The sequence below is a fragment of the Podarcis tiliguerta genome (genome assembly GCF_965153285.1).
Source record: "Podarcis tiliguerta genome assembly, chromosome: 10".
Lineage (NCBI taxonomy): Eukaryota > Metazoa > Chordata > Lepidosauria > Squamata > Lacertidae > Podarcis > Podarcis tiliguerta.
The window spans coordinates 61,291,816-61,318,852 of record NC_139543.1 but is presented as its reverse complement, the minus strand read 5'-3'; the positions used below and the strand labels follow the sequence as shown (position 1 = coordinate 61,318,852).

The window sequence follows — 27,037 nt, the reverse complement described above, 5'->3', positions numbered from 1 at the left end:
ACCCTAGAACACATGAAGAATACACAGACAGAGGAATCTATATGAGTCTATTAGGCATGGTGGCTCTTGAAGACCAGAAGCATTGGCAAGGGTGTCTCCAGATGCATAACACTGGTTGGGTCATTTGGGCTAGCACCAATCCGGTGTCCCCAGAAGGATGTCCAGCTTCATTCAGTAAATGAAGAAGTATCTTTGCTGTATGGATCCTGATGTGGAGAAGAGCATTTGTCCACTTTTTATTCTTCTTTTAAATACGTAGAGAAGCAGGCTCCAACAGTAGAGACAGGGCATCACACAGAACTACACGGCCAAGTGGGTATTTGAACCCTGGTCTCCCAGGCCTGGCACTCTAACCACTACACCACACTGGCACTCAATTATCTTGTGGCTCAGCTTGACGCTTCAGTTTCATCACAGCCTGTTGCTGAACTGTGCCCAGCTCCGAGAAAGGAGCAACATTTTAACAGTGCTATGATATTCATGAAGCTTTGGGCCAATGCCAATGAGGCATAAATTAGGCTGATTTAGATTCCGCCCTCTTCCTGCCATTGCCAGCTGCTGCCCCCTGCTGCCTCCCTGAATGAGGCTCCAGTTGACAATGGTGGCACGAAGGAGAAAAGAGCAATGGCCGGCAACAGTCGAGAGCCAAGGCTCCCTAGGGAGTCGGCAAGGGGGTGTTCGTGGCCCCAGAGCTGGCACAATCGAGGGGGTGACTGACACCAGCATATGGTGCTACTCAAAACACTGCCCATATCTGCCCCAAAGTGCAGCCAAGGACTACTTCTCTACATTTCCAGCAAAAGCTGCAGTAATGCGGGTCAAATTGCTGTGACCATCAAGGGGCCGTTTATTTGCTTCCTAGCTAAGGATGGGGGCAAGGTTTGGTTTTGTTCGCATTTTAATGAGAAACCACCTCATTCGCGCTTCTTGAACCGTATGCCAATCAAAAGACAGCTATCCTCTGAAAGGCACACTTTTCTGAATTTTTCAATATAAATTTCAGTGTGTATTTTTTTGGGAGGAATGCCTATATTGTGGACTAGGTGTGACTGAAATGCATAGATTAGTGAAAATAGCATAAAAGAATGCTTTATATTAGGGGAAACAGATTGCAAAATCTGTATGTTAGTCTAAACTACACAGAAAAATATGTTTTATTAGCAGAAACACATGCAAAACTTTCTGGAGGATTTTTTTAAAAAATCCACAAAATTCTGCAGAAATGTGGATAACTGTATTTAAGATTGGAAAAATGAGAAACTGAAAGAAACCAAAATTCACAGACCCATCTACCCTTCCTAGTAGATCATTCTCATTGTACCAATTTGCCCCAGGTAACCAGCACTGTTTCCATGTCAATTTGAAACAGCAAACCCTCTTCCTCTACTACTCTCGAACTTCCAGGCTGCAGCCCAGCTAAAGGCTATGGGAGTTTTCTTAGGGTCCTAGGCAAGAATACTTGACCCTAATTTTGGAAGCAAACTGCATTGATTTCTGCAGAAAAGCTTTTTTCAAGCACAAACAACCATCGATTATTGGATAGGGCTACCAATGCCAGAAGACGCATGTGGGCATGGGGGTGCCTTGGCAGGAACGGGAGGGGATGCTATTGAAACAGAAATATCTCGTGCAAATATATCATATGGTCGGATAATATTTTTTTGGATTAGCACTTTTGCAATCTAGTCAAGCCCCTCAGCCACAATTCTTAAAGAACGAAACTGGCTGCATTAAATTGAAATCACCTGTGAAAGATGCTTTCAAAGACTGATCTTCCAGTTCTCACATGCAAGCAAAATGGAGGGGCGGGGGAGATGATTGGTTAGCACAAGACAGTATAGCCTTCTTCAGGCATTCTGTGTTAGGGTTAAGTAAGGTAAAGGTAAAGGACCCCTGGACAGTTAAGTCCAGCCAAAGGCGACTATGGGGCTGCAGCGCTCATCTCTTTCAGGCTGAGGGAGCCGGTGTTTGTCCATAGACTGCTTTCCGGGTCATGTAGCTAGCATGAATAAACCATGGTGCAACAGGACACCATGATGGAAACCAGAGTGCATGGAAACGCCATTTACCTTCTCACCACAGCGGTACCTACCGTATTTTTCACTCTATAAGACGCACCAGACCACAAGACGCACCTAGTTTTTGGAGGAAGAAAACAAGAAAAAAAATATTCTGAATCTCAGAAGCCAGAACAGCAAGAGGGATCGCTGTGCAGTGAAAGCAGCAATCTCTCTTGCTGTTCTGGCTTCTGGGATAGCTGCACAGCCTGCATTCGCTCCATAAGACGTACACACATTTCCCCTTACTTTTTAGGAGGGAAAAAGTGAGTCTTATAGAGCAAAAAATACGGTACTTATCTACTTGCATTGGCGTGCTTTTGAACTGCTAGCTTGCTAGGAGCTGGGACAGAGCAACAGGAGCTCACCCTGTCGTGGGGATTCGAACTGCCGACCTCCCGATCAGCAAGCCCAAGAGGCTCAGTGGTTTAGACCACAGCACCACCCACATCCCTTTGGGTTAAGTAAACGCATGAGCTGGCATGCATATGCTGTCTCTGTCCCCTTTCCACTATTTTGGTCACTCTCCATGGAAAACCAGGGTTCCAAAATGTGCAGTGATTTCAGTTTAATGCAGACAGTTTAAACCTAACACAGAAATGTCCAAAGAGGTCTATTTCTGCAACCATTTGTCCATTCCCAAACCCTCTTACTGAATGAAACTAAGTGGGAGGAAAAAATTCTGATTGCAAGAAATAAAGTGTGCCTCCTGACGGTCAGTATTTTGCAGGAGGGATTCAAGCATATATTGGGAAATGTAGGTACCATAGAACTATAGTGTCAGGAGGGACCCCAAGGGCCATCAAGTCCAACCCCCTGCAATGCAGGGATCACTGCTAAAGAAACCCTGACAGGTGGCAGTGCAATCTCTGCTTAAATACCTCTGGTGAAGGGCAGTCGACCGCCCTTTGTAGTTTATGCAATTAAAATGGGTCAAAGCACTCTGCCACCCAAGCAGAACAAATCCACTTTCGGGAATCATAGAATAGAATGGTAGAGCTGGAAGGGACCTCAAGGGTCATCTAGTCCAACCCGCTGCAATGCAGGAAGAAATTGACTTTTCCCAGTTATGAAAGTAATGGGGAAATGCACTGAAAAGTGTGGCATGAATGAATCATTAGCAGGAAGAGGTGTAAATGCCATATAAGCAAATCAGGATGAATACAGGACAGGCTCACCTCGTTGACAAATAACCTCTCCCCGCAAACAAAACAGAACAAATATGCAATAAAGACTAGGTACTTTCTAACTTCTATATATTTTGTGGAAGCAAATCAAGACAGCTGCTCGATGAATAGGTGGTCTGGAGGAGCCCAGAGAGTGCAAGAGAAAGTGCAAGGAATAGCTGGTCTCATTTGATAAAGCCCTACCTGAACTTGGCAAAAGAAATCACCAACGAAAGGCAGAGTCTGTAAACACCTTGGCATTGCTTCTGCATCACTTTGCGTCCAATGGCGCAAGTGCCAATGCATAAGGTACCATAGGCGTTTGGCTTCCACTTCACCAATAACAGACCTTATATAATAATCCTGCTTCATAGCATCTTGGGATGGCTGTGATTCAAAACAAACCATCCTGCTTGATGGTCCATTAAGTGTAATTCATGGTGACATGACATGGAGAACCAGCCACTGAAGGGTATTTTATTAATTAATTAATTGGTCACTTTATTTTGCCCAGAGCAACCCAAAGGGATTTATAACCAGCCAAACAGAGATGCAGACAAACCCGCAGCCCATAAGATACTTTGAAATCAAGAGGAAAAACATCCCACCCACTTTGAGAAGGCCACAGATAGCTAAAGGCCAAAGGCTTGGTTATAGAGGAAAGTTTTTGCCTGGGGCCTAAATATATGCAATGAAAGCACCAGGAGGGCTTCCCTGGAGAGAGCATTCCACAAATGGGGAGCCACTGCAGAAAAGTCCTGTTCTCTTGTTACCACCCTAGATCTCTTGGGGCGAAGGCACATGAAGAAAAGTCCCAGACGACAATTGCAGGGTCCGGGCTGGTTCATATAGCGAGAGGCCGTCTTTGAGGTATTGCAGTCCTCAGCCATTTAAGGCTTTATAGGTCAAAACCTGCACTTTGAATTGAGGCTGGCAACTAATTGGCAGACAGTGCAGTTGGGCCAAGATAGCAGGTCAGAACTGTGCACAAGCTTCACCCTCGATCCGAACAACCACATTTTAATGTGTGGCACGTATAAAATTATTAACCCCACTCCATGCTGTAGTTTTGGAAAAAAACAACAAAAGCCTTTCATTTTGCAGGTAATTGTAGCCTTAGGCAAATGTAACTTACAATCACTGGTGAAGAAGATTCGCTTTGGTGAATTAAAAATCGTAAGAGTTATTTCACTAGAAAAAAGGGAAGATATAAAGAAGCTCAAATGATTAATAAGGGTGCGTTTTGCCTTTTTCTCTCTTTTTAAGAAAAAATTAATTCCATGACATGAAAGCCCAAATCCTTGTGTGTTATAGACTTCTGTGATCCCTGCTTTTGTTCCAGAAATTTTGATGGGGGGGTTGGAGAGAGAGAGAGAGAAGAGAGAGAGGAAGTAAAACTAGTTCATTTGTCTGTGTAAAAAGCAGGATGGGGGGGGGGGAGTGCAAGACAGAAAAAGTTGGCCATAACCGAAGGGCCTTGGCTCCAGCTGAGTGGCTGTTATTATGACAGCGAAGGTGCACCACACGATCAAATCATAGCACTAAACCTTGTTACAAGGCCTTTTACAGCTCCAATATCTGGGTTACACGGAAACCCGCCGCAGAGCCTCCCTCTACGATGAAGTAAATGTCATTCCGACTGGCATCTTCTCTTCTAGCGAGTAATTTCTCTCAGCTGATAAATCGATACCGGGGGGTGGGGTGGGGGGGAGAGACAAATGAGCCAAGCACAATGGCCACATTGAGGATCACAGTTTTATTCGTTTCAGAGCCCCCGTAGCAAAGTATTATTATTTTTTAAACACACACATCCAGGTATAAATTGATGCATTTGAGCTTAAGAGAGAGAGAGAGAGAGAGAGAGAGAGAGAGAGAGACTTAAAGAGAGGGGGACAGTCTGGAAGATGAAAAGAGAAGAGATTCTGCAAGTCTGCGCATCTTGTAGGCAAGGGGCGAGGCGGTCAATCCCTGATATTGATCTAAATTAATCTCCAAACCAAATGCAAAATAAAACTTGGACGGAGGTGGGAAATGTTCCAGGAAGCCGAAATTATATCAAATGCTTTTAAACAATGACACAATCATTCGTAGATGGTCAGGCACATGTAAATGCTATGGCAATTTATCTCCCATTTTCCCCCACTTGATATAGTCACTGCATGCCCAAATTAAGAACATAAGGTGTCCCATAAACAAGGCAGCCCTACCATTAGGCAGAGTGAGGCGGCCCCCCTCAGGCAGCTGATCTGGAGTGTCATGAATGAGCAGTTTTGCTTCCAGGGAAAGGCACTTGTGGGCTTTGCTGCCTCAGGTGACAAAATAACTTGACCAACCTTGGCTACTATGTATCTTGACTTTGGCAAGGGGTGTTACTGCTGCACCTCAGGCAGCAAAATGTCATGGACCACCCCTGCCTGTGACAACTTACCCAAAGAGAGCCCTGCTGGTTCAGGGTAATAACACCATTTCTGGCATGACTGTGCTGGCTGCCAATGAAGTTTATAAGCTCAGTACAAAGTACTAGTTTTGACCTATAAAGCCTCATGGGGCTCAGGACCCCAGTTCTTCAAAAACCACCTCTCCCCACATGAACCAACCCAGACCCTGCGATCAGCATCCTTGACCCACTGGATCCTATTTGATCTAGCCAGCTTCCTGATTGCAGTTTTGTTTATTAAAAAGAAGTGGGCCAAAGCCCATATGGTTGACTGCCAATATGAAGGTGGGAGGAAAGAAGGAGGGGGGAAAGTTAGTTGCGAAGTTTGAAGTACAGTGGTACCTCGGGCTACAGACGCTTCAGGTTACAGACTCTGCTAACCCAGAAATAGTACCTTGGGTTAAAAACTTTGCTTCAGGATGAGAACAGAAATCGTGCAGTGGTGGCACAGCAGCAGGAGGAGGCCCCATTAGCTAAAGTGGTGCTTCAGGTTAAGAACAGTTTCAGGTTAAGAACAGACCTCCAGAATGATTTAAGTTCTTAACCCGAGGTACCACTGTACTAAGTTAAAAGTACCAAGCTAAATTACAAATAATGTACAGTGGTACCTCGGGTTACATACGCTTCAGGTTACATACGCTTCAGGTTACAGGTTACGCTAAACCAGAAATAATGCTTCAGGTTAAGAACTTTGCTTCAGGTGGTGCGGAGGCAACAGGAGGCCCCATTAGCTAAAGTGGTGCTTCAGGTTAAGAACAGTTTCAGGTTAAGTACGGACCTCCAGAACGAATTAAGTACTTAACCCGAGGTACCACTGTATATGAAGCATTTCACTTCTTTTTTAACAAGCAGACAAGACCAATAGTGGGTCCAGTGGTCAAGAAGGTGGTTTCTTCACATGCTATATAGGGAAGGACAGATGGGGCTTGTCAACCTGGGAAAGTAACCCATCTAGGAGAAGGAAAACTCTGATCCTAAACCTCTGCTGCCTGTCTTTTGGAGGGAAAAAGGACTAAGGAGGAGAGGAAGGTGTAGACCAGGTTTCCTCAACCTCGGCCCTCCAGATGTTTTGAGACTACAGTTCCCATCATCCCTGACCACTGGTCCTGCTAGCTAGGGATCATGGGACTTGTAGGCCAAAAACATCTGGAGGGCCAAGGTTGAGGAAGCCTGAAGTAAACCCTACACAATCTGGACTGGAGTCCCTAAGACAGTTGAATGATGCCTTGTATACCTCCTTCTGGCAGCTCCTGCAGCCCTGCTGGTGCCAAATGTCTTGCTCTGCTTTCCTTTGGACCACATTGGATCAGTGAAGCTGATGGGGAGGTGGGTGGTCTTGTCACCTGGGCAGCCCAGGACTTCCATAGATACTGCCCAGGCTTGTGCCCCGGGGAGGTCACTTTGGTGCTGCTAACACAGCAGTTTGACTCATTCACATAGGAGACAGTGATGGCCACCAGCCTAGATGGTTTTCAGAGAGGACCAGATTAATTCATGGCAGAGGCGGCTATCAATGGCAACTAACTGAATGGCTAAGCTCTGACTCCACTGTCTGAGGTAGCAATGCTTCTGAATACCCGCTAGTGGCAGCCTTCAGAAAGGTTTGTTGCCTAGATCACCATCAACTCTGCTCCTGTGGCCCTAGGGGAGATGAGGGGGTGTCTGAAAGCAGGTCAGAAACCTGTGCACTGGTGTGGAGGACGTCCAGTCTGATGGCTCCTCCACATCACTGGCAACATGAAACCCCTGGGTATAGAGTGATATATAAATTCAATAAAGTTTAAAAATAATAACATGGGAATAAACTGGAGGGTCCAGCTCCCTTCACTCCACATCTGAGAGAGCCAGTGTTCAAGGTCTGGGCAGGACTAAACTCTAACCTGGGCCTGGGTCTCTTCCAGGGAGCCAGTGTGGTGTAGTGGTTAAGAGCGGTGGACTCATAATCTGATGAACTGGGTTCGATTCCCTGCTCCTCCACATGCAGCTGCTGGGTGACCTTGGGCCAGTCACACTTCTTTGAAGTCTCTCAGCCCCACTCACCTCACAGAGTGTTTGGTGTCAGGGAGGAAGGGAAAGGAGAATGTTAGCAGCTTTGAGACTTTGAGAATCCAAACTCTTTTTCTTCTTCTTCTTCCAACTTTTTAATTCTATGATCTCAGAGACCAACATGAGAAGTCGTAGGTGCGTACCTGAACAAACAGTATTCTTCCGTGTGAAATTAACATATTAATAAATGCATTCAAGGGGGGGGGGGGGAATACATACACATACAGGCCATTAGACCTCAAAACTGAAGTGGTAGGTTACCTTTTAGCCCAACTTTCATTTAATGCTTTGCTCGCAATATTGGAGACTAAAGGGAAGGAGAAATTTTTTTGGGGTGGGGGGAACCTTCTCTCTAATTTCTCTCTGCATCTGTCCTCCCCATCTCCTCTTTCATGAGCTGACCAAGGAGATGAAATCTGGGTACTTTAATTACCATTCCCAGCCAACCGCCTGGCCTTTGATATGGAAATACCACTTCAACTCTGGCTCTGCTGCTGCTGCTGCTGCCTGTCCTCGTCCTCCTTCCAGCCTTCCCAGATGAATTTTAAGCAGCCTTGGGGAAAACACACACACACACACACAACAACAACAACACCTGATAACAAGAACGAGTGAAAACATGTACAAAGGGTGACTTCCTGGCCAGTGTGATGGGGGCCGTCATCTCTGGGGAGGGAGGGACTGGGGACTTTGGGGGTGGCTGGCTTACATCTTCTGCATGCCCCGCACCCTGCTGTCAGCATTTCTTCTGGACCTCAATTCACATTAAAGGGGAGAAAAGGGAGGAAGAGGAGAAAGGAGGGGAAGAGAGAAGAGAGGCATTTGAAGAGCTGTCATGTACGGTTACCCTGTTATTGTCATCTGCCTGCTGCATGACTCGCGGCTCTGCTATAATTATTAATTGCACTTGTCAACTGTCATTAATTCCTCTTTAGCATCCCTGTCTTGGAGTAATTAGACAGAACAGCCTCACTGCACTCATTGTTTGGAGAGGCCCCTGAAAAGAGCCCGGTGGGCTTTGATGGGAGAGACAACCATGGCTAATAGAACAGAGATACCTTGAATGTAATCCTGTCTAAGGGAAATGGGGGGGGGGATGTGATTGCTAGGGAGTGGGTTTGGATTGGGACCATCCTTTGGGCAAGCGATTGAGGAGTCAACGTTTTCCTACTCAAAGCACCAGTCCAAGGAACCTATGAAGGAGATGAAGGTAACTCTGCAGTGAGGTCTACTTGCATCACCCTGGGCAGAGGATGAGGCAACGGAGGCCTCTGGTGAGAGGATGGGTGGTGCCACTCCATGCTGCGGGTGGGAGGAGCCTCATTTGAATGCACTCCTACATTGGCCTGGATAGCTCAGTTGGTTAGAGCGTGGTGCTGATAACGCCAAAGTTGCAGGTTCGATCCCCATAAGAGACTTGGGAGCAAATTGAAAAATTAGCACAGTGGGGAGTGCCCTGGGCTCCAACATTTCTTCCTGATGTGTTGGAATGTATTTTTATGGGTTATTTATTTATTTATTTATTTATTTATATACAAAAAGTAGGGTAATTAAAACACTGCACCTGCAATCCAACCCACTCTTCTATGTTTGAAAAAAAATCATAGAAGACACCACTTAGGGGGAAAGGAGAGGTGGCTTCTCAAAGATGCACAACGTTTGGTTACAGACTATGGCTGAGGCCCAGAGCTGCCCATTTAAATGCCTTTAAGGAAGATCTTTTCAAAATGTAGTGTAACAGCTTTATCCCATTGCAGAGTACAGCTTCAGCCCAAGCCATGAAAGCCTTTGAAAGTCCAGACCTGCTCATCATCATCAACACCATCATTTTCTACTTCCAACTCTCTGCAATGAAGGCTGCTTAAGTTTAAGTGAGGATTTATAGTTCTGCTATATTTTTAGTTTGGTAGGGATGATTTTTGCCCAAGGCAGGTTAAAGAAGAGGATTTTTTTCCCCAAAGGAAGAAAGCTTTCCTCAAAGGGATTAAAAAGCTAGTTAAATGACCATCACGAAGGTCATTATAGCAATAAGATATATTTTTTTCAAAAAAAAAATTTTTTTTAACTCTGGCAGTCTCTCACTCTCTTGGATTACTTTGATATTTTACTTTTCTGACTTAAGAGAATAAGAACATTCGTGATTTTTCCAAGTAAGCAGCTATAGCTTAACTTAGTGGTTATCCCCCAGCCAATCAGGATGTTAAAGGGCTCCCCTCCCATCGTATAGTAATATGGGCCAAAGTATATATATATATAAATATTTCTCAAAAACCCTTTTAGGTCATTATGCCAGGGAGTTATTAGGTTGGAAAAGAGCTTCTAGGCAAATGATGCAATTCACGAACCTTTTACACCAGAAATAATGGTTGGATTATTTCTGCCTCACAAGCAGTCTTGAGGTCTTGATTTCTTTTTTATTTTTCGAGTTCCTACACAAAAGGCAATGTTCCTTTGCTGTTGAGTAATAACACAGAGCAGTTTAAAAGGTGAAAGGAACCTCAACACTGAATAGGGAGATTGTAATTAAAGTTACAAACGTGGTAATGAGAGCAGGTTGTTTTGAATTGGGGAAAGAAGATCTTAATTTTCTCCTTAGGATTCTTTCTTCCCCTGACCACCCCTCCCTTCTTTGCTCACATTGTTATTTTCCGCTGCCAAGGATGCCCGATTCTTCTAAGTCCCCTTTATGCTTAATTATGTGTAGGTAAGGATGCAGGTTAGATTTGGTTTGGGTCATGCTTTAACACAGGAGTAGGCAACCTAAGGCCCAAGGGCCAGATGCAGCCCAATCGCCTTCTCAATCCGGCCCACGGATGGTCCAGGAATCAGCGTGTTTTTACATGAGTAGAATGTGTCCTTATATTTAAAATGCATCTCTGGGTTATTTGTGGGGCCTGCCTGATGTTTTTACATGAGTAGAATGTGTCCTTTTATTTAAAATGCATCTCTGGGTTGTTTGTGGGGCATAGGAATTCGTTCATTCCCCCCCCCCAAAAAAAAAATAGTCCGGCCCACCACATGGTCTGAAGGATGGTGGACCGGCCCACCGCTGAAAAAGGTTGCTGACCCCTGCTTTAACACAAACCTACCCAATTTGCACTTCCCACAACAATTTGCAAACCAAAACCCAACTACCCTTAAAAATCCATGATTCTTTCATCATTCTGGTCTCAAGAAATATCTGAAATAATTAAATCAGGTCTTTAGGCCTTCCCATAACTGTCATTGCTAAATATGTGGACTGATCACATGAAAAGCTTGACACTCTAAAGAATTTTTGTCATGGATGTTGGCTGCAACTAGGGCTTCAATAGCCCAGCAATGGAAAACCTTGAAAAAGATACATTTGTCTTCATAGTATAAGAACTTAGGGACTTTAGCTGTTGCAGAAAATAATAATTAATAAATAAATAAATAAATAAATAAAGTAAGTGCATGTTTCCAGAGAGATGGAGGTTCAGAATGTCATCTCTTGGGAGTTTATTTCTTATGTTTCGGACTTCGGTGCCCAGCATTCACCATCCAAGGCAGTTCAGGATATATGGAAGCCTTGGTGTGTTGCCATTTCTTCCTCTTATTTTTTTGCTTGCTTTCCTGTTACATTGTACGGTGCCCTGAAACTGCACCATTGGGGTGATTTTTTGTTTCAGTACTTCCTCTTTCATTGTAACATAATGACCATTACTATGTTACAATAAAAAGAAGAAGAATTAAAACAAAAATACACATTTGCCCAAATTTTTCAAGATCGTTCTCTAACCAAATATATATATGTATATATTTGGGGAAAGTTTGCATAGAAATATGAAATATGCTAGTGGATTCAGGTAGGTAGCTGTGTTGGTCTGATGCAGTCGAAATAAAAATAAAAAAAAATAAAAAAAACCTGTCTAGTAGCACCTTATAGACCAACTAAGTTTGTTCTGGTATAAGCTTTCATGTACATGCACACTTCTTCAGATATTAGTGGAAACTGCTTGCAAGAAGGTGTTGATTTGGCAGAATTGCAGACAAAGATGTGTTTATTAAAAGAAAATGCAAAAATGTGGAAAGCTGGAAAAAATGAGAAGCAGAGGGAAATTATAATTGACAGAATTGGCCAATTTCCTCAATCTAATGTCTGGCTAGTGGGGACTGTGCTGATGGGGGAAGTTGTGCAGCTTTGCTGACCTTGCCCCCCATATCTAGAGGGGAAACCATGGGTCCATGCCCTGCTGCATTGCCCCGTGGTTCTGCAGAACCCCTGTGAGTAGGACTTTGCTGTCTTTGAGACCCTCTTGAACAGAGAAGGTTGGTCCATTAGCCCATCTGGGCACTGCCTTACCAATCTCAGTCTGCAAATCTTAGCCATGGAAGGAAAGGGGCACAGAGAGAGAGAGAAAGCATTGATTTTGCATGCACACACGGGGAATGAAGCAATCACATACAGAGAAAGGGGCGATTACATACACATGCACACTCCCAGAGCTTGCCATCTGTCTGGTGCAGGTTAGCAATACAACTGGTGTCAGTGAAATTAACTCTTTATGCAAAGAAACCAAACAGTGCAGGCCTAGTGATCACAGCAACTCTTCCGCGTAGGTCTTGCCGCAATGAGGCAGTCACGAAAACTGAAGGTCCTTGCCTTCCCACTGCTCTGTAAGGCTCCTTCCCCAGCACCCTAAGGCTCTGCTTTCTTGTTACTCATTGCCCTGTCCTTCTCATTTCTCTGTGTGTTCTGGGAGACCAAGGATGAGGAAAGCTGGTCGCAGCAGGAGGGGGAGACTGCCTGGCTTCTTCAGCAACCTGCCTCATCTCTGTCTCCTGGCCCTCTTCCTCTCCTGACACTGAATCTGGACTACTCTCTGCCACAGCCTCTTCCTGCTCACTAAACCCTGTTGCCCCTTCAGCCTCCAACACCTCCTCCTCCTCCCAGTCTTCTCCCTTTGACCTCTCATCGTCACCCCACCACCAATCCCCTGGCTCTGAACCTTCTTCCCCTGGAGGTTCCCCAGATGGTGTCTCCTACCACTCCTTTGAATCCAGCCAGTGCTTTTTTCTGGGGGGGGGGGGTTGCAGGGGGACGCATACCCCTAAACATTTTGTGAATCTAAGTTTGGCCTCATTGAGGGGCAGTATTTCAATATGAGTAGGAAAATGAGAGTACCCCCAAACATTTTTTTAGAAGAAAAGCACTGCATCCAGTCAGTCCTTGACACTTACATGCATTCCCGGTGTGATCCTTCACTTTAGTCTCAGTGTTATCATTATATAATTCAGTAGGGAGAAGAGGTGGAGGGCAAAACTAGAATTAGTTGACTCTACCCTGTGTTACAGTTAGAACTGGATATGGAACAACTGATTGGTTCGAAATTGGGAAAGGAGTACGACAAGGCTGTATATTGTCTCCCTGCTTATTTAACCCATATGCAGAATTCATCGTGCGAAAGGCTGGACTGGATGAATCCCTAGCCGGAATTAAGATTGCCGGAAGAAATATCAAGAACCTCAGATATGCAGATGACACAACCTTGATGGCAGAAAGTGAGGAGGAATTAAAGAACCTTTTAATGAGGGTGAAAGAGGAGAGCGCAAAATATGGTTTGAAGCTCAACATCAAAAAAACGAAGATCATGGCCACTCGTCCTATCACCTCCTGGCAAATAGAAGGGGAAGAAATGGAGGCAGTGAGAGATTTTACTTTCTTGGTGACAGCAGTCATGAAATTAAAAGACGCCTGCTTCTGGGGAGAAAAGCAATGACAAACCTAGACAGCATCTTAAAAGCAGAGACATCACCTTGCAAACAAAGGTCTGTATAGTTAAAGCTATGGTTTTCCCAGTAGTGATGTATGGAAGTGAGAGCTGGACCATAAAGAAGGCTGATTGCCGAAGAATGGATGCTGTTGAATTATGGTGCTGGAGGAGACTCTTGAGAGTCCCATGGACTGCAAGAAGATCAAATGCTGAGGCTCCAATACCTTGGCCACCTCATGAGAAGAGAAGACTCCATGGGAAAGATCCTGATGTTGGGAAAGATGGAGGGCACAAGGAGAAGGGGACGACAGAGGACAAAATGGTTGGACAGTGTTCTCGAAGCTACCAGCATGAGTTTTGACCAAACCGCGGGAGGCATTGGAAGACAGAAGTGCCTGGCGTGTTCTGGTCCATGGGGTCACGAAGAGTTGGACACGACTAAACGACTAAACAACAACAGCCCTGTGATTGGCTCTGGTGCCACCTGCTGGTGGACTCCCTTTCCTCCACCCTACTAGTTCCAATGAACACCAGCCATCTTAGCTCTTAAAACACCTTGGCCTTTTCCTCCATCTTCTTCCCATGCCAGATGCAATATGTCTTTTTGACTTGCCACGTCCATTTCTCTTAGCCTCATTGACTTCCACCTAATCACAACTGAGCTTCTTGGAAGCCTTTTTAGCAGGGTCAATCGAGAAATTATGGGCAATTCGCATTTAAATAGATATTCCAAAAAAATGCTGAACGGGGGGGCCGGGTGTCTGTTTTTGTCCCAGAGATCAAATAAAATATTACATTTGGGGGTGGGGGAGCTGTGGTACAAAGAAGAAAACAAAGGAAACGGTAACAATGTGGCCAAGCAGCTCGAATCTTCTAATTTATGTAGAATGGATTATTACTTCGACAACTTGACCCCGGGCAAAAGTTCCTCAGCTGAGAAGATTTACAATCTAATTATGCAGCAAGTTCTGCTGTGGCAGTTTGGGTCTTCTATTACATTACATTACATTAGCTAAAATAGCTGCTTCCTCACTCTCTTGGTGTTCCATGCACTCCAATCGTCTGCATCTTTCTACTCTTTGGCTGCTTTTAGTTAAAATATACATATTTATGCTGATGCCTTCTTGCTCTCAACAGCAGCCGCGGGATTAAGCAGTTGATGCTTTACATGTTCTGCAATTTGGGAACTCCCTCTCAGCTGAGTGACTTTAAAAGACCATCAAAGTATTTTTCATAATTTTTCCAATGACCATTTTCTCTCCCCCTACCCCAACTTGTCCACAAATAACTCCATGAAAAAGCCTGGAGCTAAGATCTGTTTTGTTTTCCCGTGATTCTTCCCTGCAAGCACATCTAGTTCACTATAGGGCATAGCAACACTGGGATTCTTTTTGCTCCTAAATATATTGCACAGTATGGGGCTTCCAGCATACAAAGACACCTGAATATTGTTTTAGACCACGCAGCCATCAAACCTGGCATTGTTATTCTAGCTGGTGGTGGCTAGGGGTGAACGAGGGTCATCTAAGTCCAACCTCCTGCAATGCAGGAATGTCAATTTTGCACATATTCACTCATCAATCTGTTTCATCCCATATCCACATTAACCCAATGTGCAGCAGAATTCATATTTAATAATAATAATAATAATAATAATAATAATAATAATAATAGGCCGGGCTCAGGGCGGCTAACAAGCAATTATAAAAACAAGTTGAATGAATACAATTTAAAAACAAGATTAAAATACAACATGAAAACATTAAAACACAGCTTCATCACAGGAGGAGAAAGGAAAAAAGAAAGGGGGGGGGATCAAATTGACTCCAAGCCAAAGGCCAGGCAGAACAACTCTGTCTTACAGGCCCCGTGGAAAGAAATCAGATCCCGCAGGGCCCTGGTCTCATGAGGCAGAGCTTTCCACCAGGCTGGAGCCAGAGTGGAAAAAGCCCTGGCTCTGGTTGAGGCTAATCTAACTTCCTTAGGGCTCGGGACCTCTAAGGTGTTGTTATTTATGGACCTTAAGGTCCTCCGTGGGGCATAGCGGGAGAGGTGGTCCCATAGGTACGAGGGTACTAGGCTATGAAGGGCTTTAAAGGTCAAACCAGCACCTTAAATCTGACCCTGTACTCTACCGGGAGCCAGTGCAGCTGGAAAAGCACTGGGTGAATAGGCTCCCATGGCAGGGACCCGTGAGGAGCCTCGCTGCAGCATTCTGCACCCACTGGAGTTTCTGGGACAGCTTCAAGGGTAGCCCCATGTGCAGCGAGTTACAATAATCAAGCCTGGGGGTGACTGTTGCATGGATCACTGTGGCCAGGTCGGGGTGGGAAAGGTAAGGGACCAACTGCATTCAAATGTATTTTATCAAAACATACAGATTTGTGCACGTATTTTAGCTTATCATGTGCATTTTAAGACACTTCAGTAGGCTTTTTGAGCTAAGCACTATATCACAAAATTTAGAGTAGTGTGAAATCTAAAGGATAATTATGTTTGATCCATATATTCATCCTAGGAGGTGCTCCTCTAGTAAGTTCGCTCTGGAATACACGGAAACTGAATTCCTCAAACATCCATCACTCAGAATAGCCACTCAGTGGTAAGCTAGCTCTGTATACATATTTGATTGCATGCAGAAAATTCATTTCTACTCCACAGGTCTCATGTGGAATGCTTACTCCTTACTCCAAGGGTATCCAGTCATCTGGGAGTACATTTGGAAATCTAAGAGACTGCAGCAGGCCCCACAAAATGCCCAGATAGAATTACTAATAGCAATGTGCAGCACTGCCAGCACCCCATAGCAGGCAGAACACCTACATGCCTACAAAAATAATAAACCGCAATGGAAGCAAGCTCCCCAGAAACAAGGAATCAACCCCAAATCAGACAGTAGTGTCCCCACACTTGATAGCATCATGTCCTGCCTCCACTTTATCCTTGAATTCTGACAATCCCAGATAAATGTTCAAAATGTCCAAAACCTCGCAGATGCACCTGTGAATGCTGACTAACTCCTAAATGTGTTTATCAGCATTTATTTCTGTATTTCCCTATTTTTCAGACATATACCAAGGAGTCAATTTTAGGCGAATTTTAACATTCACCAATACTAGTCTGAATCTTCAGACAATTACAAAAAAAAAAATCATCTTTGTTGGCTTTCACATTTGTTGCTCAACAAATTTCAGAAAACTTCCTTCTTCCCTCTCCCTTTCTTACGGTAAATGTCGTCAATTTAGCAAATGTTGACATTTACCATCATTTATGGTGCCTACCCTTCCCAACATGGGAATTGTGCCAGCAGGGAGTGTGATCATCAGAGAGCCCAATGTAGTTCTGATGCTCCGTTTCCTATAATGCCTTGGCTTTCTTCTTGCGCTAGGAAGCATCCTCCTCCAAGCATTTAAGAGATCAAGGGGAGAAATTATGATGCTATTAGGTGCTTTTAATAAGGATCCAATCTATGACATGCCTAGGATTGCATTGTAAATCTTGTCCTCATCCACAGCTAACAGATATGTTCCATGTCACCGATGTACTGTAAATGTTAAAGACAAACCTCACAATATGAAGCATTTCTAACATTTACCGCTGGCCACCTAAAATAAATCTTAAGAATAAGTGGTAAAAGTCAACATTCACCAGTTCATTTGTAAACAGATATTGGCTATAATCCCCACTCACCCATAGAAAGCAAGGAGCTGGAAGTTCCAAGTTCTAAGGAACAACATTTGGTTTTTAGGCAGTCAAAATACCGAAAAGAAAGAAGTGGTTCTTTCCCAACGGCTGGCAACCTCTGTCGCACCAAAGGCCTTAAAGTCAAACTCAAAGTGAGCCATTACTCTGTGACCCTTAATTATTCAGAAATAGTTTAGCAACTGGCAGAAATACTTTATCCTCCCTATAAAGTATGCATTTTGCTGTCTAGATACGTGACCCCCGCTGATGGGTGAAAAGTGATTTCTTGTTTGATAAACTCACTTAGAAGTGAAGGCTGATTAATTGCAGTTAGGAGTCAAAGGTGAATCAGAGAGCTGCTGGAAATAAAAAGAAACCTTTTATATAAGATGATATATTCAAATATATACTGATGTAAAATACCACTCTGTGATTGTCAATAAAATGGGGGCACAGTGTCCTTCAGACCACAAGCTGAACACTTTGGATTATATAATTTTAAAAAATGGGAGTTTTCCTTCATGAGCTATGCATAAAGCTTGGTCTGTGATGCAGCAGAATGAAGTGGTAGAGTCCTGAGGTGGAGCGGACAGTACCACTTCAGATTGCATGTGGAGGTAGACCATTTACAAAAGGTTCTCCCAACTAAAGCAAACCAACCCCATACTGGAAGAAAAATACCTTACAAAGAAAATGGTTCTAAGTCAGGCCTAAGTCTGTTCTGAATCATAGAATCATAGAATCATAGAGTGGGAAGAGACCACAAGGGCCATCGAGACCAACCCCCTGCCAAGCAGGAAACACCATCAGAGCACTCCTGACATATGGTTGTCAAGCCTCTGCTTAAAGACCTCCAAAGAAGGAGACTCCACCACACTCCTTGGCAGCAAATTCCACTGTCGAACAGCTCTTACTGTCAGGAAGTTCTTCCTAATGTTTAGGTGGAATCTTCTTTCTTGTAGTTTGGATCCATTGCTCCGTGTCCGCTTCTCTGGAGCAGCAGAAAACAACCTTTCACCCTCCTCTATGTGACATCCTTTTATATATTTGAACATGGCTATCATATCACCCCTTAACCTCCTCTTCTCCAGGCTAAACATGCCCATCTCCCTTAGCCGTTCCTCATAAGGCATTGTTTCCAGGCCTTTGACCATTTTGGTTGCCCTCCTCTGGACACGTTCCAGTTTGTCAGTGTCCTTCTTGAACTGTGGTGCCCAGAACTGGACACAGTACTCCAGGTGAGGTCTGACCAGAGCAGAATACAGTGGCACTATTACTTCCCTTATGGGACGCGGGTGGCGCTGTGGGTAAAAGCCTCAGCGCCTAGGGCTTGCCGATCGAAAGGTCGGCGGTTCGAATCCCCGCGGCGGGGTGCGCTCCCGCTGTTCGGTCCCAGCGCCTGCCAACCTAGCAGTTCGAAAGCTCATCAAAGTGCAAGTAGATAAATAGGGACCGCTTACTAGCGGGAAGGTAAACGGCGTTTCCGTGTGCAGCTCTGGCTTGCCAGAGCAGCGATGTCACGCTGGCCACGTGACCCGGAAGTGTCTTCGGACAGCGCTGGCCCCCGGCCTCTTTGAGTGAGATGGGCGCACAACCCTAGAGTCTGTCAAGACTGGCCTGTACGGGCAGGGGTACCTTTACCTTTTTATTACTTCCCTTGATCTAGATGCTATACTCCTATTGATGCAGCCCAGAATTGCATTGGCTTTTTTAGCTGCCGCGTCACACTGTTGGCTCATGTCAAGTTTGTGGTCAACCAAGACTCCTAGATCCTTTTCACATGTACTGCTCTCAAGCCAGGTGTCACCCATCTTATATTTGTGCCTCTCATTTTTTTTTGTTCAGTGTGAGATTTCTACTTGCAGGGAGACTGGTCAGCATTCAGAAATGATTTTACCCACCTCCCATCTGAAGTGGAACAATCCATTGCACCACCTCATCTTGTTCCATGCACATGCCAAGTCTAAGGTCTTACCCTCACTGGGTGGTAAACCTATCTTGACTGTACCACCTTGGACTCATGAGGGCTCATGATCAAAAGTTCCTTTATTTTATTTTACTTTTTAAAAAACAACCTTACCTACAGAAAACTAGCCTGTCAGGGTGAAGGCTAAACTAGAAACCTACTCAAAGAGATGCTAGATATCTACATGAAGGGAATTCTTGTGTGGAATAGCATTTTGTCAGATGAGGCCTCCACTTGCTGCCTGAGGTGGTACAGATCAGGTACAGGATTATCTGAGAAGGATTAGGCCTCAGGTAGACTGCCTGTGTATACAAAGAGACAGAGAATAGTTGGTTGTGGTCATGAAAGGCCAAAAGCACCTCAGACCCAAAATACCTGAGAAGAATGCTTCTCACTTTTGAATTATGGTGCTGGAGGAGACTCCTGAGAGTCCCATGGACTGCAAGAAGATCAAACCTATCCATTCTGAAGGAAATCAGCCCTGAGTGCTCACTGGAAGGACAGATCCTGAAGCTGAGGCTCCAATACCTTGGCCACCTTATGAGTAGAGAAGACTCCCTGGGAAAGACCCTGATGTTGGGAAAGATTGAGGGCACAAGGAGAAGGGGATGACAGAGGGCGAGATGGTTGGACAGTGTTCTTGAAGCTACCAGCATGAGTTTGACCAAACTGCGGGAGGCAGCGGAAGACAGGAGTGCCTGGCATGCTCTGGTCCATGGGGTCACGAAGAGTTGGACAGACTAAACGACAAAACAACAACAACAAATGCTTCTCACATCAGCTAAGAGACGTTTCCTATCTAGGTACCAAACTAGCAACACACGAAGCTTGCATGGAAAGGTATTCTTCACTGCTGCCCCCAGCTGTGGAGGAATATTCTTCCTATGGAAGACAATGAGTAGGCCAAATGCAAATTATCAGTCTATAAAGCCCTCAGTCAGCTTTCTTTACTTGAAGGATCACCTTACTGCAAAACAGGAACTATTACAAAAGTGCCACATATTGTCTGTTCTGCACTTGCAAGCAACCAATACTTTAGTATGGCAACAGCTACTCTCTGAAATTCCCCGCCTATTCACACAACACAGTTTTCTTCATTGCACTGTATCTTTATAGCAAAGTAGAGTGAGGAACACTGAGACACTGATGTGACTTCAAGGCTGGATTACTGCAATGCACTCTGTGTGGGGCTTCCCTTGTGGTTGTTTTGGAAACAGCAGTTAGTGTTGAATGCTTTAGCATGATTGAAGAGGTGGTTAAGGGGTGATATGATAGCCATGTTCAAATATATAAAAGGATGTCACATAGAGGAGGGAGAAAGGTGGTTTTCTGCTGCTCCAGAGAAGCAGACACGGAGCAATGGATCCAAACTACAAGAAAGAAGATTCCACCTAAACATTAGGAAGAACTTCCTGACAGTAAGAGCTGTTCGACAGTGGAATTTGCTGCCAAGGGGTGTGGTGGAGTCTCCTTCTTTGGAGGTCTTTAAGCAGAGGCTTGACAACCATATGTCAGGAGTGCTCTGATGGTGTTTCCTGCTTGGCAGGGGGTTGGACTTGATGGCCCTTGTGGTCTATTCCAACTCTATGATTCTATGATTCTATGTCAGGAGTGAGATCCCAGCACTGTATCACACCTCTGCTCAAAGATCTGCCCTGGTTGCTGAGCCAACTTCAAATCTTACTAGTAGTACATAAAGCCCTTAACAGTATGGAACCAGTAAACATCTCTCAAGTCTTGTCCCTTATGTATCTGGTTTACCACCTAGATCTGCAAAACTTGCACTCTTGCACAATACAATGTTCACTCCACATCTGTTAGGAGTTTAGCATTCAGTGTACCAACAGCAAACATATCCATTTTGTTGTTTCAGACTCCTGGTAAAAACAATTCCTTTTTGGGAAGCCTACCTGAGCATGTGGGTTAGAAGCGGGTGGTGCTGTGGTCTAAACCACAGAGCCTAGGGCTTGCCAATTGGAAGGTCAGTGGTTCGAATCCTTTGACAGGGTGAGATCCCGTTGTTCAGTCCCAGCTCCTGCCCACCTAGCAGTTCGAAAGCGCGTCAAAGTGCAAGTAGATAAATAGGTACCACTCCAGTGGGAAGGTAAATGGCGTTTTTGTGCACTGCTCTGGTTCGCCAGAAGACGTTTAGTCATGCTGGCCACATGACCCAGAAAAACTATCTGCGGACAAACGTCGGCTTCCTCGGCCAGGAAAGCAAGTTGAGCACCGCAACCCCAGAGTTGTCCGCGACTGGACCTAACAGTCAGGCGTACCTTTACCTTTACCTGAGCATGTAAACAAGTTTGGCATACTTGTTTTAATTTTTTCCCTGAACTTATTTGCATATTGCTAATTGCTATAAACTGTTTCACACACACTGCTTAGAGGTTCTTTGCTTATGTGGTTGATGAGTTCCTCAAAGAAACAAAAACCAAACTCAGGACTGGGTTTCAAGAGTCCATCTCAGGTACAAAACCCACTGAGAGGCCTTGGCAAAACCTCTCAGGTAGGATTGCCATACATCTGGAGTTTCCTGGACCCAGGCTGGTTTTCGGGCCTTGTAAACAGTATCCGGGCAGAAATCACTGAAATGTCTGGGAAAATCCAGACGTATGGCAGCCCATTTCGGAAGCGTAGATTTTGGCAAATTTCATCAAAAATAGCTCAAAAACTCTCTTTTTTTTCCTTTTGAGATTTTTGAAATATGGCAACCCTATCTCAGTGAACATACGTTGCAAGGGTGTTGCAGATATGTTACACCGCTGGGAGCTCCCTGATGGAAGGAGGACAGGTTCCAAAGGAAAGTTATCACCACGCTTCTCGTTCCATAATCTTTTACACCTTCTGCCCTTCAAATGTCATGGGTGACAGAAAACAAGAGGTTTGTTCCATACCATCAACCCAATAAAACAGAGGATCATGCCTCAAAGCAGAATGTATCATTATATCAGAGTGGAAAACACAAATCATGGTCATATAGGAAATATTCAAGCAGAATCACCTTATCCAGTTTCTGCTTTTGCATTTTCATATCGGACACCTCTGCGATGCGCGCCCTTCACAATATGTGCAGTGGGTTTGTTTGCGTTGTCCTACCCAATAGCACCGAGCTGTAGGTTTTCCTATTCTTCAGAGTCTTCAAAGCATGGTAATGGCAACGGAGTCATTAGCAGGAAAAGGGCTAAAAAATAAAAAACAACATATCTGTGAGCATTTTGTATACATTTTGCCATCCCAAATCTTAGCCAAATAATCATATCAGTTCAGTCAGTTGCAGCGCCATTCCAACTATGTCTACTCAGAAGTAAGTCCTGCTAAACGACTCCCAGTTAAGCAGGATAAAGATTGAGGGTTTAATTGATACAACCTGCATAAACACTGGATCTGAAGGAAAGAGCCTTTGCTTCGGAGATGATGTATTTGTGCGTCAGAGCAATCATCAACTTACAGAGGTGTTTTGAGTCTCTAATGATTGGGTTCATCTGTATATAGCAGGATTAGGGTGGATGTTTCAGTCTACCATCATTCCAAGTCTTCCTCTGGGAAGGAAACTTAGCAGCAGCCACAATTCCACCCCTGCTACTGTGCCACTAAAATGGCAGTCCCCCCCCCCCCCCGTTTGTCACCTGAGAATGGGGTGTGAGTGTCAGGATCCTCCACACAACTGGGGATCCTGGTCAATCTGGATCCCTGCTGATGTGCTGGAACTCTGGACTCATGGGGCCAGTGTTAGAAACTCAGACATATAAGCTAGGCACCAAATGTCTCCTTAAACCAAGGTAGCGGTCACCAAAACGGAACGTCTAGTTGCCATTTTGGGGCAAGTTGGCTCTAAAGCAGTGCTTCTCAACCTGTGGGTCCCCAGATTTGTTGGACTACAACACCCATCCTTCCCGACCACTGGTCATGCTGGCTAGGGATGATGGGAGTTGTAGTCCAACAACATCTGGGGACCCACAGGTTGAGAAAGTCTTATCCCCCCCCCAAAAAAAAATGATAGACTGGCTGTGATTGATTCTCAGTTAAACATCTGGTTAGTTCAGAAGACAACCTTGCGCTAGTTAAGAGCTTTGAGAACTGAAACAGGAAAAGTCACTTGATCGAGGCACAGTCAACATATATACAGTGGTACCTCAGGTTAAGTACTTAATTCGTTCCGGAGGTCCGTACTTAACCTGAAACTGTTCTTAACCTGAAGCACCACTTTAGCTAATGGGGCCTCCTGCTGCCGCTGCACCACCGGAGCACAATTTCTGTTCTCATCCTGAAGCAAAGTTCTTAACCTGAAGCACTATTTCTGGGTTAGCGGAGTCTGTAACCTGAAGCGTATGTAACCTGAGGTTCCATTGTACTGGCTTATTTCGACCTCTTTTTCTTAAGGGAGACATAGACGCATTCATAACATAAGAACATTCTTCACAACTGTGAGCACGGCAGTGGAGTGGGGTAAGTGAAGACAAGCGTCAACAATTAACTATAATGTTCACTGCTCCTGCTCAGGCTGCCCAGAAAAAGCATTTGGGTTCCTGAAATTCATTCCAACTGTGCAGATAAAATATTAAGGGTAGAATTCTACAGGATGTGGCATTAATGTGTTAAAACAGTTAAGATCCAATGGTCCCCAGGCATGCACCTCCAGATGGTGGAGACGCCAGGCAGCATCCTTCCACCCGGGCATCTTCACTTGCTTGCAAGTGGCTGGTAGCCAGGCGCTAAATGCGCCCGGTGCCTGGCTAATTTCAAACACTGCATGGGGCTTAAAGACCCCTTGCTCACCAACAAAATATGGTATGCCTCTCGTCCATTTGCCAAGGAAAGGCACAGGTCTCCTGGGACCAGATTTTGTGTGTTGTTTTCCCCATTAATCTACAATGTGTGTCTAAGTTAAATAAAAGTTTGCAGTCGTCTAAATGGCAGCCATCCTCTGAATTGCCAAAAATGTGTAGCAGCAAGTTTTGCTGCTGTTGAGTGCAGAGGAGGGAGAGGGGAGATTGCAATCTATTTCCCAACCTGAGTCATTTATCCCCTATTAGATAAAAGTATAATAGACTATACCAAAAGGGTCACTGGCCTTCCATTTAATGATATTGCCAGCACCAATCTACATTTTTTCTTTCTCCCGGCTGCATCCCACAACACAGAATAAATGGCTGATCTCTTCACAATAACAGCTGATTTCTATTTATTAAGCTAAAAAGGTCACCATTTTCTACGGCTAGGCCGCCCCGCACTATTGATAATTTTATGCATAAACAAATGGCAAATTTGTGCCACATAAATATGCATTAGCAATTACTTTTTCTCCGGGCAACGCTCACCGCATGCAAATGTGTCCCTCTGGTAGGGCTGGGTGGCTTTTGTTTTAGCTCTTGAATGGCCAAACAAAAGAGCACAATAATAATAATAATACACCGATTTTTTTTTAAAAAAAATAAAAAGTAAAAAATAAATGCCAATCAATAGGAAATGCTAATGCAAAGGTAAATGGCAAGAAACTTGCTTGAAAGAAAGAGAAGAAAGAAAAAGAGAAAAGGCAACCAACAAACGTAATGAAAGGGTGTGTGGGGGGGGAATATTGCATATGGGTGGCTCTCAATTTTACACCTATTTCAACAATTAAAAAAAAGAAAGAAAGAAAGAAAAAGAAAATCCTGAAATGGCTAAATTGCTCTTGAAATGGTAACAGACAGACTGGCATTAAACCAGACACCAGATGGAGGAAGGAGAAAAATACATACAAGTTGAATAAACACCAAAGAGGACACAAGCGCACATAGGGAGGGTGAGGGAGAAAAAGGAAAAGGAAAAGGTTGGGGATGTATATGCAGAGTTTTGAAGGTAATTTATGCAGTTCTGGAGTTGTCACAGATCCATTCCTGTTTCTGGGTGTTTTGTTTTTTTTAAAAAGTGGAAAATATAGCCAAGCATCAAGAAGTTGCTACCCGAAAAGCAATCGACTTTATTGCAATTGATTGAGATGATTATCTGCATGCACTTGTTTAAAAGTTGTTTGCTTTTAAAAATCGATCAGCGTCACACAAAAAGAAAGTAAAAATGCAGTGGGGCAGATTGGAAACAGTAAATCCATAATAACAGGGTCCAATGTGATGGCTCTGGGAAAAGCCAGGGCAAATGATATATTCACAAGACGTCTGAAGCAACATCCTATTGGGGCCTTAGCTCTTGACACCTTGCCATTGAGGCATCTGATCAAAGATCTGTATTTTAAAATAAGCTTAAAAATATATTTGTAGATGCTTGCTCCAAATGCTTGCTCCAAATGCTTGCTCCAGGCCAGGCAGAAACCACCTGGCTGAGAGTCTTTTTGTTTATTCTCCTGACTCCTGAACAAGGGCCCCTCATTGATTTGTTGCAGTACCTCAAAGTTGTAAAAAGGAGCAAAAGCTGGGAACAAAAGGTCATACGAATTACAGAATACAATCCAAGCTGCAAAAACACTAATTAGAGTTGGTAAATAGTGCCTCCCATCAAAACATGGTTTAAGATATCCTGAGAAGGTTAAAAGGCAAAGAGCTAAAAGCAACAACAGCTTTTTTTTTGGGTCACTTTGGAAACAGTTCTTGTTCTTTTGGTCATTTTAGAAACTTGATTTTTAATAAGTTCTTCCCTTCTAAAAATCAATCTATATATATATGTACTGACTTTAATGTGACTTTAATGTAAAAGAATGTAGAAAGTAAGAGATGTTAGATTCTTATGTTAGATTCTTATTTCATTGATGGTGTGTGAGAAGGTGAACCCAAGACCTCTGTTTATATGACAAAATTTGAAACCATGAGCCATCTGTTTTAGCCATTTTCCCCTGTTGCTAGAAGGGCAGAAGAGCAAAGGGCAGAAGAGCAAAGAGCAAAGGGTGATCTGATATTTAAGACGCCTTGTCAAGGCAAATGTAAGAGATTGATAGAAGGAAATATAGCTCTTTGTCTCCCATAAAAGGTAATAGGAAATGGGTGTATCTTTTATGATTGGTTCTAGCAAACAGCCAATAGGAATTTCAACCAGGCTGATTGGACAGAGGCAGCCAAAAGGAGGAGTAAGGAGGCTGGGCTGAGGGAATATAAGTGCTGGTCACCAGGGCTGGGGTGTGCAGAGCTTTTGGTAAATATACCACTGTGCCAATCATTTATTTGTCTGACAAATAAATTATTATTTTAATTTCTCTATTGCTGCGTTGAATATTTCATTCCAGCTAAGCGTTAACCACAAGCAGGGTGCTACATTTTATGGTGCCTCTGTGACTCGGATAAGTGGTCTGCTGGAACGCAGCCCCTTCGCCTTAGTGGGCAGGGTACCAGAGGGAGGACACTAACTGTTTACCCAGCGCGCACTGGAACCTTTTTTTTTCCAGGGGAACGCAGCAGTCTCGTCTGTCTACTACCCTGCTCACTGAACGGCGACGGAACCGGGGGGAACCAGAGAAATTAACAGGGAACCAGCTAAGGGTAAGTGCACAAAAGGGATTGTGGCCCTCCAATTAATTGGGAGGAAGAGAAGTCTTGATCAAACTTCTGCGTCTCAGTAAAGGGGAACTGAGTACTCTAGGTGGTTGGGTACATCAGATGCTGGTCTGGTGGAGGGAAAGGGAAATATTGGGAGGTAGAGTGTGGTGAAGTATCCAGTGCATTGTATGTGTGAGAAAGTACTATTTGTAGCTGACCTGAGTGTGGAGTGGGTAGTACTTCGTTTCCCAGTAAGGCGACTTCACTGGGCAAGGAACCCCACGAAGCGAGTGTGTGAGTGACTGAGTGGATACTTCACAGGGCCATACAATGGGAGTTGGAGGTTCAAAGGGGGGAAATACACCTCTTGAATGTATGTTAAATAACTTTAAGAAAGCCTTCTCAGGAGCATATGGAGTCAAAATGACCCCAGAGCGCTTGAGAACGTTATGTGAATTAGACTGGCCGAAACAAAATACTGGA

The 27,037-nt window shown here is 44.3% G+C and overlaps 1 protein-coding gene across 6 annotated transcripts in view; it reads right to left on the bottom strand.

Moving 5' to 3' along the window:
- Positions 1-27,037, bottom strand: part of SOX5 (SRY-box transcription factor 5) — a 1,214,093-nt gene that overhangs the window by 1,037,804 nt on the left and 149,252 nt on the right. For all 6 annotated transcript variants that reach the window (XM_083402002.1, XM_083402006.1, XM_083401995.1 and 3 more), the window contains exon 2: positions 22,096-22,275. The gene's annotated coding sequence lies outside the window, so the exon portion shown is untranslated. The remainder of the gene's footprint in view (positions 1-22,095; positions 22,276-27,037) is intronic.